Source organism: Lithobates pipiens, unplaced genomic scaffold (genome assembly GCF_037356315.1).
Source record: "Lithobates pipiens isolate NorthernLeopardFrog02 unplaced genomic scaffold, aLitPip1_a1.2 Scaffold_8, whole genome shotgun sequence".
Taxonomy (NCBI): domain Eukaryota; kingdom Metazoa; phylum Chordata; class Amphibia; order Anura; family Ranidae; genus Lithobates; species Lithobates pipiens.
In genome coordinates this window covers 1,013,881-1,027,119 of record NW_027507903.1, presented here as the reverse complement: position 1 = coordinate 1,027,119, position 13,239 = coordinate 1,013,881, and positions in this window count along the sequence as shown.

Sequence of the window (13,239 nt, the reverse complement as noted above, 5' to 3'; positions counted from 1 at the left end):
AAGGGGCGTAGATTACGCCTCTTTCCGCAAGTGCCCCGCTGCCTGCTGGGAAACACACAGATCCCAGAGGCAGCGGGGACCGTCCTTATTGCGCAGCGCGACTCGCGCATGCGCAGTAGGGAACCGGGAAATGAAGCCGAAAGGCTCCATTTCCTGATTCCCATACCCAAGATGGTGGCGGCAGGACCCGAGAGACGAACTAGAGATCGGCTTCGGGTGCCGACATCGCGGGCGCGCTGGACAGGTAAGTGTCACTATTTTAAAAGTCAGCAGCTGCAGTATTTGTAGCTGCTGCCTTTTTAAAAAAAAAAACGTGGAGTCCCGGCGGACTCCCGCTTTAAGTCCATTCCAGATGAGATGACCACTAGAGGGAGCCAACACCAATCTAACAACATTACAGCACCGCATAGCATTAGATGGCAAAAACCCCAGAGCTACATATAGGTATTGGAATTTACTAAAAAAATTTGGCTGTTAGTAAATGCAACGAATACGAATTCATCTGAAGTTACGAATTATCTGAAATAATGAATGTCAACGTATCTAAACAAATCCAACGGAACAAATTAATAATAAATTATAATAATAATAAAAAGTAATTTGTTACATTCCTTTCATTTAGATGTGGCATTCGTTATTTCGGATAATTCGTAAATTATCGAAAACTCATTTAACAAGTTTTTCCAAATATTCTGAAATTCGAATATTTGAAAAATTCAGAAATTTGAAATCTGAAAATTCAGAAACTCGAATATTCGGAAATTCGGAAATAAGAATGAAAATCCAAAAATTCAAAAGAACGAAAAATATGAAAATCAAAACGAAAATGCAAAAATTTGAATTCCTGGAAAAATCTGAAGTTTCGAATTATCCGAAATAATGAATGTCGACGTATCTAAGCAAATCCAACGGAACAAATTAATAATAAATTATAATAATAATAAAAAGTAATTTGTTACATTCCTTTCATTTAGATGTGGCATTCGTTATTTCGGATAATTCGTAAATTATCGAAAACCCGTTTAACAAGTTTTTCCAAATCGGAAATTCGAAAATATTTGAAAATCCAGAAATTTGAAATGTGAAAATTCGGAAATTCGAAAATATTTGAAAATCCAGAAATTTGAAATGTGAAAATTCGGAAATTCGAATATTCGGAAATTCGAAAATAATCAGATTCCACAGAGTCCTCCTCTACATCAGAGTCCACAAGAAATTGCCCTTTACATCAGAGTCCACAGAGTTCCCCCTTTACATAAGAGTCCATGGAGTCCCCTTTTACATCAGAGTCCACGGAGTCCCCTTTTACATCAGAGTCCACGGAGTCCCCTTTTACATAAGAGTCCATGGAGTCCCCTTTTACATCAGAGTCCACGGAGTCCCCTTTTACATCAGAGTCCACGGAGTCCCCTTTTACATCAGAGTCCACAAAATTCCCCCTTTACATTAGAGTCCACAGAGTCCCCTTTTACCTCTGAATCCACAGAGTCTCCCTTTTATGTCTGATCCCTCTCTCCTCTCCCATCTGTATATGGAGGGGTGAGTGTTAGTGCTGGGCAATTTGAGAGAGATAGTAACAGACACTTCTGGCTTAGACAGCTGCAGCCAGCAACCCTACTGGCAAGTCATAGTCCAGTCTGAATAATGTGTCCGGGTTTCAGACAGTCTGAAACCCCCCGGATGCATGACTCCAAACCCGAACTGTCTGGGTGAATCCCGGACAGGTGGCAACCCTAGTGCAGCTACAGGCATCATCCAGATATCATCTTTTTCGGCCGGCGATTCCCTCCTACACCATATGAACAACCATAGGGGCAGTTCAGCACTTACAGGTGGTGGGAGGGGATGTCCGCCCCCCCTCCTGCCGCCCTCCGATGCTCCTACCGGCTCGCCTCTGTGTGATCGGCGAGTTGGAGAAGTTAAAGGAATCCACCGGTGCTGGGAGCATAGAGATTTCCAGAGACCAGATGGTCTCTATGACCTTTGGAGGCCTGGGCGCGAGATTATGACGTCACATCCAGCCCGCGGAAAAGGCCGAAATTATTATTTTTTTTTCTTGGTCTTTCCTGCCTGGAGGAGAGATGAGGGGGGTCTTATAGAGACCTCCCCCCCTTATCTCTCCATAAAGAGGACCTGTCACCCACCATTCCTATTACAAGGGATGTTCACATATTCCCTGTAATAGCAATAAAAGTGAAAAGCGAAAAAAATAAATCTTAAAGGGAAAGTGTAAAGAATAAAAAAAATTCTAATAAAATAAACCATAAAAAAAATCATATTTTTAAAGCGCCCGCCGTCCCCGCGTGCTCGCACACAGAAGCCAACGCAGTATGTACGTCGATCCCCCACGAATGTAAACAACGGTCAAACCACACATGTGAGGTGTGGGACTGTGACATCATAATGGGCGGGGACATCATCCGGTGATGTCCCTATATAAGTCGCCGCACGCCGCTTGTCTGTCATAGTGACCGGAGACAGCGACGAGGCAACATCTCCAGAAGAGAAGAACAGAAGACGGCGACAGAAGACGGCTTGTAAAAGAGCTAGAAGAAGGCGCGGGTGGCCCGGCAAGAAGAACCCGAAGAGGGGGACAAGACCCCCGAAGTCAGAAGAAGAGGGCGATGGCGAAGAAGAAAGCCGGGCTCCTCCGCTAGTAAAAAAAGCTAGCAAAAGATAGCGGAGGAGTCCGGCGAGAAGACCCCCGAAGACGGAAGAAGACCCCTGGAGCTGTGCAATAAACTATTTTAACCCTTGTGTGTTGTGTGTTTTTTTTTTTCCACAGGTGAATGGGTAGGGGTACATTGTACCCCATACTCATTCACATAGGGTGGGGGGCTGGGATCCGGGGACCCCCTTATTAAAGGGGGCTCCCAAATTCCGATAAGCCCCCCGCCTGCAGACCCCGACAACCAACTGCCAGGGTTGTCGGGAAGAGGGGACAAGGTGCTTTGGGGTGTGGGGGCCGCGCCCCCCCCCCTTCCCCAAGGCACCCCCCCATGTTGAGGGCACGTGGCCTGGTACAGCTCAGCAGGGGGGGGGTGCTTGCTTGTCCCCACCCCCTTTCCTGGCCGGCCGCGGAGCGTGCTCGGATAAGGGTCTGGTATGCTCTCGGAGGGGGAACCCACGCGTTTTTCTTAATTGGCGTGGAGTTCCCCCTTGAGAGCTCATTCTCTGATTGGCCACGGCAAAAGTCGCCTGGCCTGGAGCGACTTAAAGTCGTGTTGTAAGTCGCCCCAAGTCGTGTTGAAGTCGTGTCCAAGTTGCCTCCAAAAGTCGCGTTGAAAGTCGTGTTGCCCCTGTGTGAACCGGCTCTAAACAGATAACCTGTAAAAAAAATGTTTTGATTACAAACGTTTTTATTGTGGTATTTGAGCAATTACAAAAATATAACGAGCGTAGAGAGTACTAAAAGTACAAAAATAAACGTTCATAACCTGTAAAAAAAAAATGTTAAAGTGTCGCCTATGGAGATTTTTAACCCCTTCCCGCCGAGCGTACGCAGATCTGCATACTCGGCTTCCGGGGGGTATACCGGGATGATGCCCGCACCTGCACGCATCATCCCGGTACCGTTTTTTTCAGCGGACGATTGGCTTTCCAGCCATAACAACCGATGCGGCTAAAAGCCGCTCGGCTGTTATGCCGGAGGAGCGGGAGGGGACGCCCCCCCCTCCCACCACTGTTACCGGTGCTCCCGCTCGATCGGGAGCACCGATTCACCATCCGACACCTCCGGCTGCTGGGGAGGAACTGGAACGAAGCCGTAATCGGCTTCGTTTCAGTCTCCTCATAGTAAACACGGAAGCGACGTCATGACGTCACTTCCCGTTTACTCGGCTGCCAATGGTGCCGGTTTTAAAAAGATATCCGGTATTCAGAATCGCCGTTTTTGGCGATCTGAATACATTGAAGTGTAAAGGAGGGGTGGGGGGTCTTTTAGACCCCCGATCCCTCCATAAAGAGTACCTGTCACCGCCTATTACTGTCACAAGGGATGTTTAGTAGTGATCACATTTTATTTATTTTTTTAAAAACAATTTATTAATTTTCAAATAAATAAAATAAAATAAAAAATAAATGCTTTTTTTTAAAAGCGCCCGCCGTCCCCGCGAGCTCTCGAAGCAAAGAAAACGCATACGGAAGTGCTCGCATATGTAAACGGTGTTCAGATCACCGCGATCGTCAGAGCGAGAGCAATAATTCTAGCACTAGACCTCCTCTGTAACGCTAACCTGGTAACCGTAAAAAAAAAAATTAAAGCGTCGCCTATTGAGATTTTTAGGTACCGTACTTTGTCGTCAATCCACGAGTGCGTGCAATTATAAAGTGTGACATGTTTGGTATCTATTTACTCGGCGTAACATTATCTTTCACATTACGTAAAAAAAATTGGGCTAATTTTACTGTTTCCTTTTTTTTTTAATTCATGAAAGTGTCCCTTTTCCCAAAAAGTTGCGTTTAAAACACCGCTGCGCAAATACCGTGTGACATAAAATATTGCAACAATCGCTGTTTTATTCTCTAGAGTCTCTGCTAAAAAAATATATATAATGTTTGGGGGTTCCAAGTAATTTTCTAGAAAAAAATATGGATTTTAACTTGTACACACCAAATGCCAAAAATAGGCTTAGTCATGAAAGGGTTAAGTACCGAAGTTTGGCGCCATTCCATGGGCGTGCGCAATTCAGATTCGGATTTTTAATTTTTTTTAATAACGCGTTTGAAAAATCGCTGCGCAAATACCGTGTGACATAAAAAGTTGCAATTTTATTCCCTAGGGTCTCTGCTAAAAAAAAAAAAAAAAAAAAAAAAAAAACATATATCGTGTTTGGGGGTTCTGTGTAATGTTCCAGAAAAAAAAAAATGATGATTTTTTTTTTACATATAGAAACGAAGCGCCAGAATTGGCCGAAATGGGAAGTGGATAAATAACTTCAGTCTTTCCAGCAGCTCATTCCCGGCGTCTTGGTGCGCAGAAATCTTCTGGGTGATTGCTCGAGACCGAACATTGCTCGCGCGTCCAATTGATCCGAAGATTGCCCGCTCGATCCTCATTAAAGGCAAATAGGCGTTCGTTCGATTCCTCCATCACTTTGATATTATTAGTGCCGCGCTATTGTGCCGCTGAATCCATCCAATCGCCACCCTCAGTTTAACTCTTCGGCCATTCCGGCATTTGCCGCAGTAACATTTCCCCCTGGCTGGTCCAGAGCCAAAGTCTTGGCGATGCCCATCAAATGACAACGCTGAGTCGAAAAAAAAACCAAATGGATTTGTGTGATGAGGGCCCTAGGCCTGGGGAGTCCGCAAGCGGCACAAGTCGCTTGTAAATAAAGCAGGAGAATGAACTGCCCTTGCGACATCGAGGACCTTCGCTGCCTGGGAGGAAAAGTCAAGTCATTATGCTTCAGTGCAGTCACTCGTATCTTCAGGAGAACTCAGGATAGATGATCAGGAGGAGGGAACGCGGCTGAGCGGCTGTACAATAATTCACATTTCATTCCCCCCCCCCCCCGCACAATGCCCGACGCCTCCTTGACTTGATTCCTTTTTACTTTTATAGCAGTTGTACATTTAGCACATTGCAGGACTTTTTTTTTTTTTTTTTTTTTTTTTTTTTAGCGGTCAAGTAAAGTTTAAAAAAGGCTAATAAAGACGAGGACTAGAGAAGAACACGTTCAACCGCGAAATCTTAACAGCCCTCTCCGGCCCTCTGCTCTATCTTAATGCCAGTTCTATAAACGGGTACCTGCTGCATTCTATAATCAGCGACTGACGAAGCCGTATATAAAACACTTTAATGGCGATCTTTTACGGGACTCGAAAACCATAAATTAAGTTGTTTTTCTCCTAATTACTCGCCAAACGCCGTCGCTGTCGGGGATAAATCAACCGCGCAAGCCGGAATGGAGGAGGGCGCGCTGGCATCGTCTCTATGATATAGCGGGTCCTCGGCACGGCTAGGTGTTGTACTATGGCTATTGCAGAGATGTATGGCATATGTTTTTCTTTTCTTGTTTCCGCATACGTACACTTTAGAGGGATATTAAATTCCAGGTTTTTAGGCACTTTCAGCGGCTGATTTATTCGCTTACTGAGCACGCAGCTTACAGAGATACACCGTAGAAAGAAAAAAAAAAAAAAAACGAAAAGAGGATGCACCAAACCGTGCGCATTACCCAAGTAACAAAAGGTTTTATGACCACAAACAAATCAACTTAATAATAGCACCTCATCCCTTGATAGATTTGTATATGGAAAAAGAGAATGGGATTTTCAGGGTGCAATTTGGTTTGAAAAATTGCAACAACTATATTATATAAGAAAGTTTTTTTTATTATTATTATTTTAGAAAAAACTAATAAAAGTTTTGTTAAAAATACAACAATTGGCAAGTATAGATCAATAGGTATTTGTGGATACAGCATAAACATTCCCAACATGTTTCACCCATATAACGGGCTTCTTCAGGGGAAGCTGTCCAATTAATGGTACAAGCCTTGTTAGTCTCTTGAAAGAATCAATCAAGCCACTAATGGGTCACATGTACCTATATACGTCCAGAAGACCATATGCTAGAAGTGACCATAGGGGGCATTCAAGGACCGAAGAAATACAATTCTGCAGTGGACTCAGAATCAAGGGACAAATGCTGTCAGCGAATGCCAAAGCCTATTAAAGTGGTTGTAAACCCTTACAAACCACTTTGAGCTACAGCTAAGCCTAAATTAAGGCTTACCTGTAGGTCCAAGAAATATCTCCTAAACCTACAAGGTTTAGGAGATATTTGCCGAAAGACAGGCACCGCTGTCTCAGCGCGCCGCTGCCAACGGCGATATGCTGCGAGTGGCGGCTCCCGTGCGCATGCCGTCATGACGTCATCACAGCTCTGACGAATGACAGCGGCGGAGCAGCGAGACCCACCGAGAAGATGGATGCTCCGGACTACAGGGGACAGCGGTGACTTCGCTGGCTCCTGTGTCAGGTAAGTGACACATAATGGACTACTATGCGATGCGATGCGATGTACAGTAGTCCATTATGCTTTACCTTTGCAGGGAATCAAAGAGGAAGTAAACCCATCAGGGTTTACATCCTCTTTAATAGAACTGGCATTCAACAGCACCATACCGGTTTCCCTGGGTTCCAGCAGTTACCCAAGTAATGTTTATTAGCAGTGGCGGCCCGTCCATTAAAGACGCAAGGGCACCACCCCCTCTATCACGCCACCCACCTATATGCATCATAGGCTCTAATAGACTTCAAAATAGGGTGGACTCGGAGCGCAGAGCATTGCGCTGGGAGCCCACCCAGGTGTGTTAGAAAAGAAAATGAATGTTGGCTTTTCTAACACTGAACCACCTCTAAGTGAGTAGAAAATTGTGGACAGCCGCACTCCAAATTACGCATTTCACGCTAAACGTAATGCTTACTCATAGCTATGAGTAAGCACTATGTTTAGTGTGAAACGCGTCAGTTGTTTTTGGTTCTGTATTACTTTGCTGTGACATGTAAAGTGTGATCCTGATGTTCTAATAAAGGCACGAGAAATTTAATTTGGAGTGCGGCTGTCCACAATTTTCTACTCACCTTGATTTGCTATATGCATTTCCTTAATGAAAAACCTGTCTGTTTCAGCAGGCCTACCGGGAGCAGTGGTAACCCCATCTCTTTAACTGAACCCCCTCTCCGCCAATCAGAGAGCGTCGGTCTGATACCCATCACCTGATTGGCTGAAAGGACAGGCGATCCTATTGGACGCCTAGCAGAAAGAAAGAAGAGATGCACGGCGAAAGTATTGAGGACACAGGAGCCGCTTCCTGAACCACTGCCCGTCCCATAGCTCGCTGCCATCACCGGCTGCCTGACCAACCACCAAGATGGGGTAAGAGGCTACTATTGATGGGCACAGTGGCTGCAATGGGTGGGCACAGTGGCTACTATAGATGGGCACAGTGGCTGCAATGGATGGATACAAAGGCAAGAGAAAGTACATTCGATCATGTGCGCTCGATCAGCTGAATAAAGAGAAAGTGGGTAAATAGAACTCTCTTTCACATCGAGTTCATGTGGAGGGGTACATTTGTGGCACAAGGACATTTGTGACAGGCTAGAAGTAACTCTGTGGAAGGCAAAGACAGAAGTAGGGCAGCGCCATCTAAGTGCAGCATTATTAGGACATTTTATTCCATAAAAGACAATTGGTAACTCACAAGATGTATGAGATCTCAGCACATGTGGGATTAATAATGTGGGGAAGACGATCTTCTTACTGGCGAAGAAGCAGCTGATGGGTCCAGGGATGCCCAGTGCTTCCAGACACTCAGGACAGCTCACAGGCAGCGGTGTACATCACTTCTGGTTGGAGAGACCAATCCCCTCAATCCCCCATAACTGAGCTCCTCAATCCCCCATAGCAGAGGTCCCCAATCCTCCATAACTGAGCTCCTCAATCCCCCACAACATAGGTCCTTCATCCCCCATAACTAAGGTCCTTAATGCCCCATAACTGAGGTACTTAATTGCCCATAAATTAGGTCCTTAATCCCCCATAACTGAGGTCCTCAATCCCTCATAACTGAGCTCCCCAACCCTCCATAACTGAGGTCCTCCATCCCCCATAGCAGAGGTCCTCAATCCCCCATAACTGAGGTACTTAATTGCCCATAACTGAGCTCCTCCATCCCCCATAGCAGAGGTCCTCAATCCCCCATAACAGAGGTCCTCAATCCCCCATAACAGAGGTCCTCAATCCCCCATAACTGAGCTCCTCAATACACCATAGCAGAGGTCCTCAATCCCCCATAACAGAGGTCCTCAATCCCCCAAAACTGAGCTCCTCAATCCCCCAAAACTGAGCTCCTCAATCCCCCACAACATAGGTCCTTCATCCCCCATAACTGAGGTACTTAATCGCCCATAAATTAGGTCCTCAATCCCACATACCAGATGTCCTCAATCCCCCATAACTGAGCTCCTCAGTCCCCCATACCAGATGTCCTCAATCCCCCATAACTGAGCTCCTCAGTCCTATATACCAGATGTCCTCAATCCCCCATAACTGAGCTCCTCAGTCCCCCCATACCAGATGTCCTCAATCCCCCATAACTGAGCTCCTCAGTCCCCCATACCAGATGTCCTCAATCTCCCATAACTGAGCTCCTCAGTCCTCCATACCAGATGTCCTCAATCCCCCATAACTGAGCTCCTCAGTACCCCATACCAGATGTCATCAATCCCCCATAACTGAGCTCCTCAGTCCCCCAAAGCAGAGGTCCTCCATCCACAATAACTGAGCTCCTCAGTCCCCCAAAGCAGAGGTCCTCAATCCCCCATAACTGAGCTCCTCAGTCCCCCATACCAGATGTCCTCAATCCCCCATAACTGAGCTCCTCAGTCCCCCATACCAGATGTCCTCAATCCCCCATAACTGAGCTCCTCAGTCCTATATACCAGATGTCCTCAATCCCCCATAACTGAGCTCCTCAGTCCCCCCATACCAGATGTCCTCAATCCCCCATAACTAAGCTCCTTAATCCCCCATACCAGATGTCCTCAATCTCCCATAACTGAGCTCCTCAGTCCCCCATACCAGATGTCATCAATCCCCCATAACTGAGCTCCTCAGTCCCCCATACCAGATGTCCTCAATCTCCCATAACTGAGCTCCTCAGTCCTCCATACCAGATGTCCTCAATCCCCCATAACTGAGCTCCTCAGTCCTCCATACCAGATGTCATCAATCCCCCATAACTGAGCTCCTCAGTCCCCCAAAGCAGAGGTCCTCCATCCACAATAACTGAGCTCCTCAGTCCCCCAAAGCAGAGGTCCTCAATCCCCCATAACTGAGCTCCTCAGTCCCCCATACCAGATGTCCTCAATCCCCCATAACTGAGCTCCTCAGTCCTATATACCAGATGTCCTCAATCCCCCATAACCGAGCTCCTCAGTCCCCCCATACCAGATGTCCTCAATCCCCCATAACTAAGCTCCTCAGTCCTCCATACCAGATGTCCTCAATCTCCCATAACTGAGCTCCTCAGTCCCCCATACCAGATGTCATCAATCCCCCATAACTGAGCTCCTCAGTCCCCCCATACCAGATGTCCTCAATCCCCCATAACTAAGCTCCTCAGTCCCCCATACCAGATGTCCTCAATCTCCCATAACTGAGCTCCTCAGTCCCCCATACCAGATGTCATCAATCCCCCATAACTGAGCTCCTCAGTCCCCCATACCAGATGTCCTCAATCTCCCATAACTGAGCTCCTCAGTCCTCCATACCAGATGTCCTCAATCCCCCATAACTGAGCTCCTCAGTCCCCCATACCAGATGTCCTCAATCCCCCATAACTGAGCTCCTCAGTCCCCCATACCAGATGTCCTCAATCCCCCATAACTGAGCTCCTCAGTCCCCCAAAGCAGAGGTCCTCCATCCACAATAACTGAGCTCCTCAGTCCCCCAAAGCAGAGGTCCTCCATCCACAATAACTGAGGTCTTCCATTCAGGACAGACATTAGAAATCACAGAGCCCTGTACAGCCTACCTGACAGTCCCCCCCCCCCCCCCCAAATTACAAAAAAAAAAGTATTTTTTTACAATTTTAAAAATGATATTTTAAAGTGGAGCTCCACCCGATTTAAACATATAATCTAAAATGCATATACTAACTTTTAGCTATCCAAAATGGTCGTTTTTTTTTTTTTCTGCTGACATGCTGGACTTCCAGTGTATGTGATTGCGGATATTGGCGGGGATATTGCAGCTATTTCGCAATATCCCCTATCCGCACTGTCTCCTGGGAGCTTGTGTCATAGTTCCCAGGAGTCAGTGCGGCGGCCTGAGCTGTTGTCTGCGCTCCGAATTGAAGTCACTGCGCATGCGCGAGATCGAAAGAACAGCGCCGCAGTGCATGCTGGCTCTAAAGTGACACATTATCCCAGAAGAGGATACCTGTGGGCAGGGCAGGACTTACCATTGGGCTTATCTGGGCTCAAGCCCATGGGCCCCACCCAATAGGGGGCCCCGTCGAAATACATAGCTAAGTGTACTCGGCTCGGCTCCGCTCACAGTCATGCCCAGTCCCGCACTATGATGGACATAATACAGGGACTGGGCGTGGACCATGCTGAGTACACTGGGCTACTCTCGGACCTGAGAGCCGCCGAGAGGATCCGAGAGGATGCGGTGCAATTTTTAAACTTCAAGACTGCAATAACAAGGCTGCAGATGGATGGGCAAGGCTTCAGATGGGCACTGATAAGGCTGCATTGATGGGCATTTAAATGTAAGTTTTTTTCCTTAAACTTCCCTCCTAAACTTGGGGTGCATGTTATATGCCGATAAATACAATAATGTATAGAAGGTAGGGCCCGAAAGTGACTAAAGCCCAGGGGCCCCCACCACCCTAAGTCCTGCCCTGCCTGTGGGCTTCACATGCCCACAGGCAAGATGAAAACCGCAGAGCAGATGCTATATAACTTCATTTATATAGCTAAAATCGATATGGTAAAGACTTATAAAATGGGACAAGTGAGTACTAATTATGATTAATTTAATCAATGTCATTGCATTTAAAAAAAAAAAAAAAACGATTTAGGCAGCGGAGCTCCGCTTTAAGCTTTTAAATTATTTTTTACATTTTTTTTTTTTTACAAGTTTTACAAGTTCCCCAAGAAAATGTTGGCCCAGCGTCCAATCAATACCCTGTTTCCCCTAAAATAAGACCTAGCGTGAGTGTCGGTGATGGCTGCAATATAAGCCCTACCCCCCAAATAAACCCCACCCTCTTTCCCCAAAAATAAGCCCTACCCTGAGAATAAGACATAGTAGGACTTTAACTAGGGCTTATTTGGGGGGTAGGGCTTATATTGCAGCCATCGTCGACAATCACGCTAGGTCTTATTTTAGGGGAAACAGGGTAATAAAGATGTCCCTGCTCACCTTTGAGACAGAAAGAGACTAAGGACACAGATTCTGTCGTTTATTTCTCTGCTCCAGGCCTCGTGCAAAGCCAGTACCGATGGCAGGAGAGAGTGGCTGTGAAAACGCGCTTTTAGAAGCGTATTGCATTGGTTTTTGCATTGCATAATGTGTGTTTGCCCACGTTTAGCCGCATTAGCGTTAAGCAGCATTTCTCTGCCCTCTTCTATTTTCCACTCCCAAATCCAATTACTACAGCTTAAAAACGCTTAAAAAAAAAAAATGGTAAAAAATGCTGTATATAGCGTTGGCACACGTTTAGCAGCATCATGCGTTTTTACAGCTGTAACTGTGCTGTGCTGCTTGCAGCAGCTCGAAAAAATGCGTATGCCACATACAGCTCCTAAAAGCCTACATGTGTGTGCATGGACACATAGAATAACATGGAGAGGCGTTTTTAAGCTTTAAAAAAAAAAAAAAAAAAAAAAAGCCTGAAGAAATTGGAATAGGATGTGCTCCTACAGTGCCTTGAAAAAGTATTTATACCCCGTGATATTTTCCACATTTAGAAAAACATATGTATTTTATTGGTGTAGCGGATGACATTTTGGACAAAATGTCACACGCATGTAAATTTAGTTTTTGCCTCAGAACAGTAGTGGGGTTCTGAGGGTTAATTACGTAGGTTGACCTTGACATCAGTCTGGCCGGGCTGTGTTGGAAGTTCTGCCTGGTCATGTGAGCGGTGAGGGGCACATGACAGGCCAGAACCAGGTCTGGTTGGGCGTTTTAAGTATCAGCCTTACTCGGAACCAATCAGCGGGAGTGCCGGGCCTCGCTGAGGAGTCTGGGGAGGGGTACTTAAGATGTTGGGGGTCACGTGTTTGGAGGTGAGGAGTTCGTGAGGCCCGTGTGGTCTGTTCTGGTTCCAGGACCGGGGTAGCCCTGCGAGGGGTCCCGGTCACGGGGTGTTCGACATCCTGCTACATGTTCCTGTTAGTTACCCCCAATAGACCCGCCTGGTCTGGGGTGGGGATCCGTCTGTTCCAGAGTCTCGGAACCCGGCTGGTCAGAGGCGCAGTGGCGGAATTATAGGGGTCGCCAAGATCGCCATGGCGACCAGGCCTCAACTTTTTGGCCTAAAAGCAAAATGCTATGTGTGGGGAAAACTAACACTGCCCATCCCCCTGAACACACCATCCCCACTGTGAAACATGGTGGTGGCAGCATCATGTGGTGGGGATGGTTTTCTTCAGCAGGGACAGGGAAGCTGGTCAGAGTTAATGGGAAGATGGATGGAGACAAATACAGGA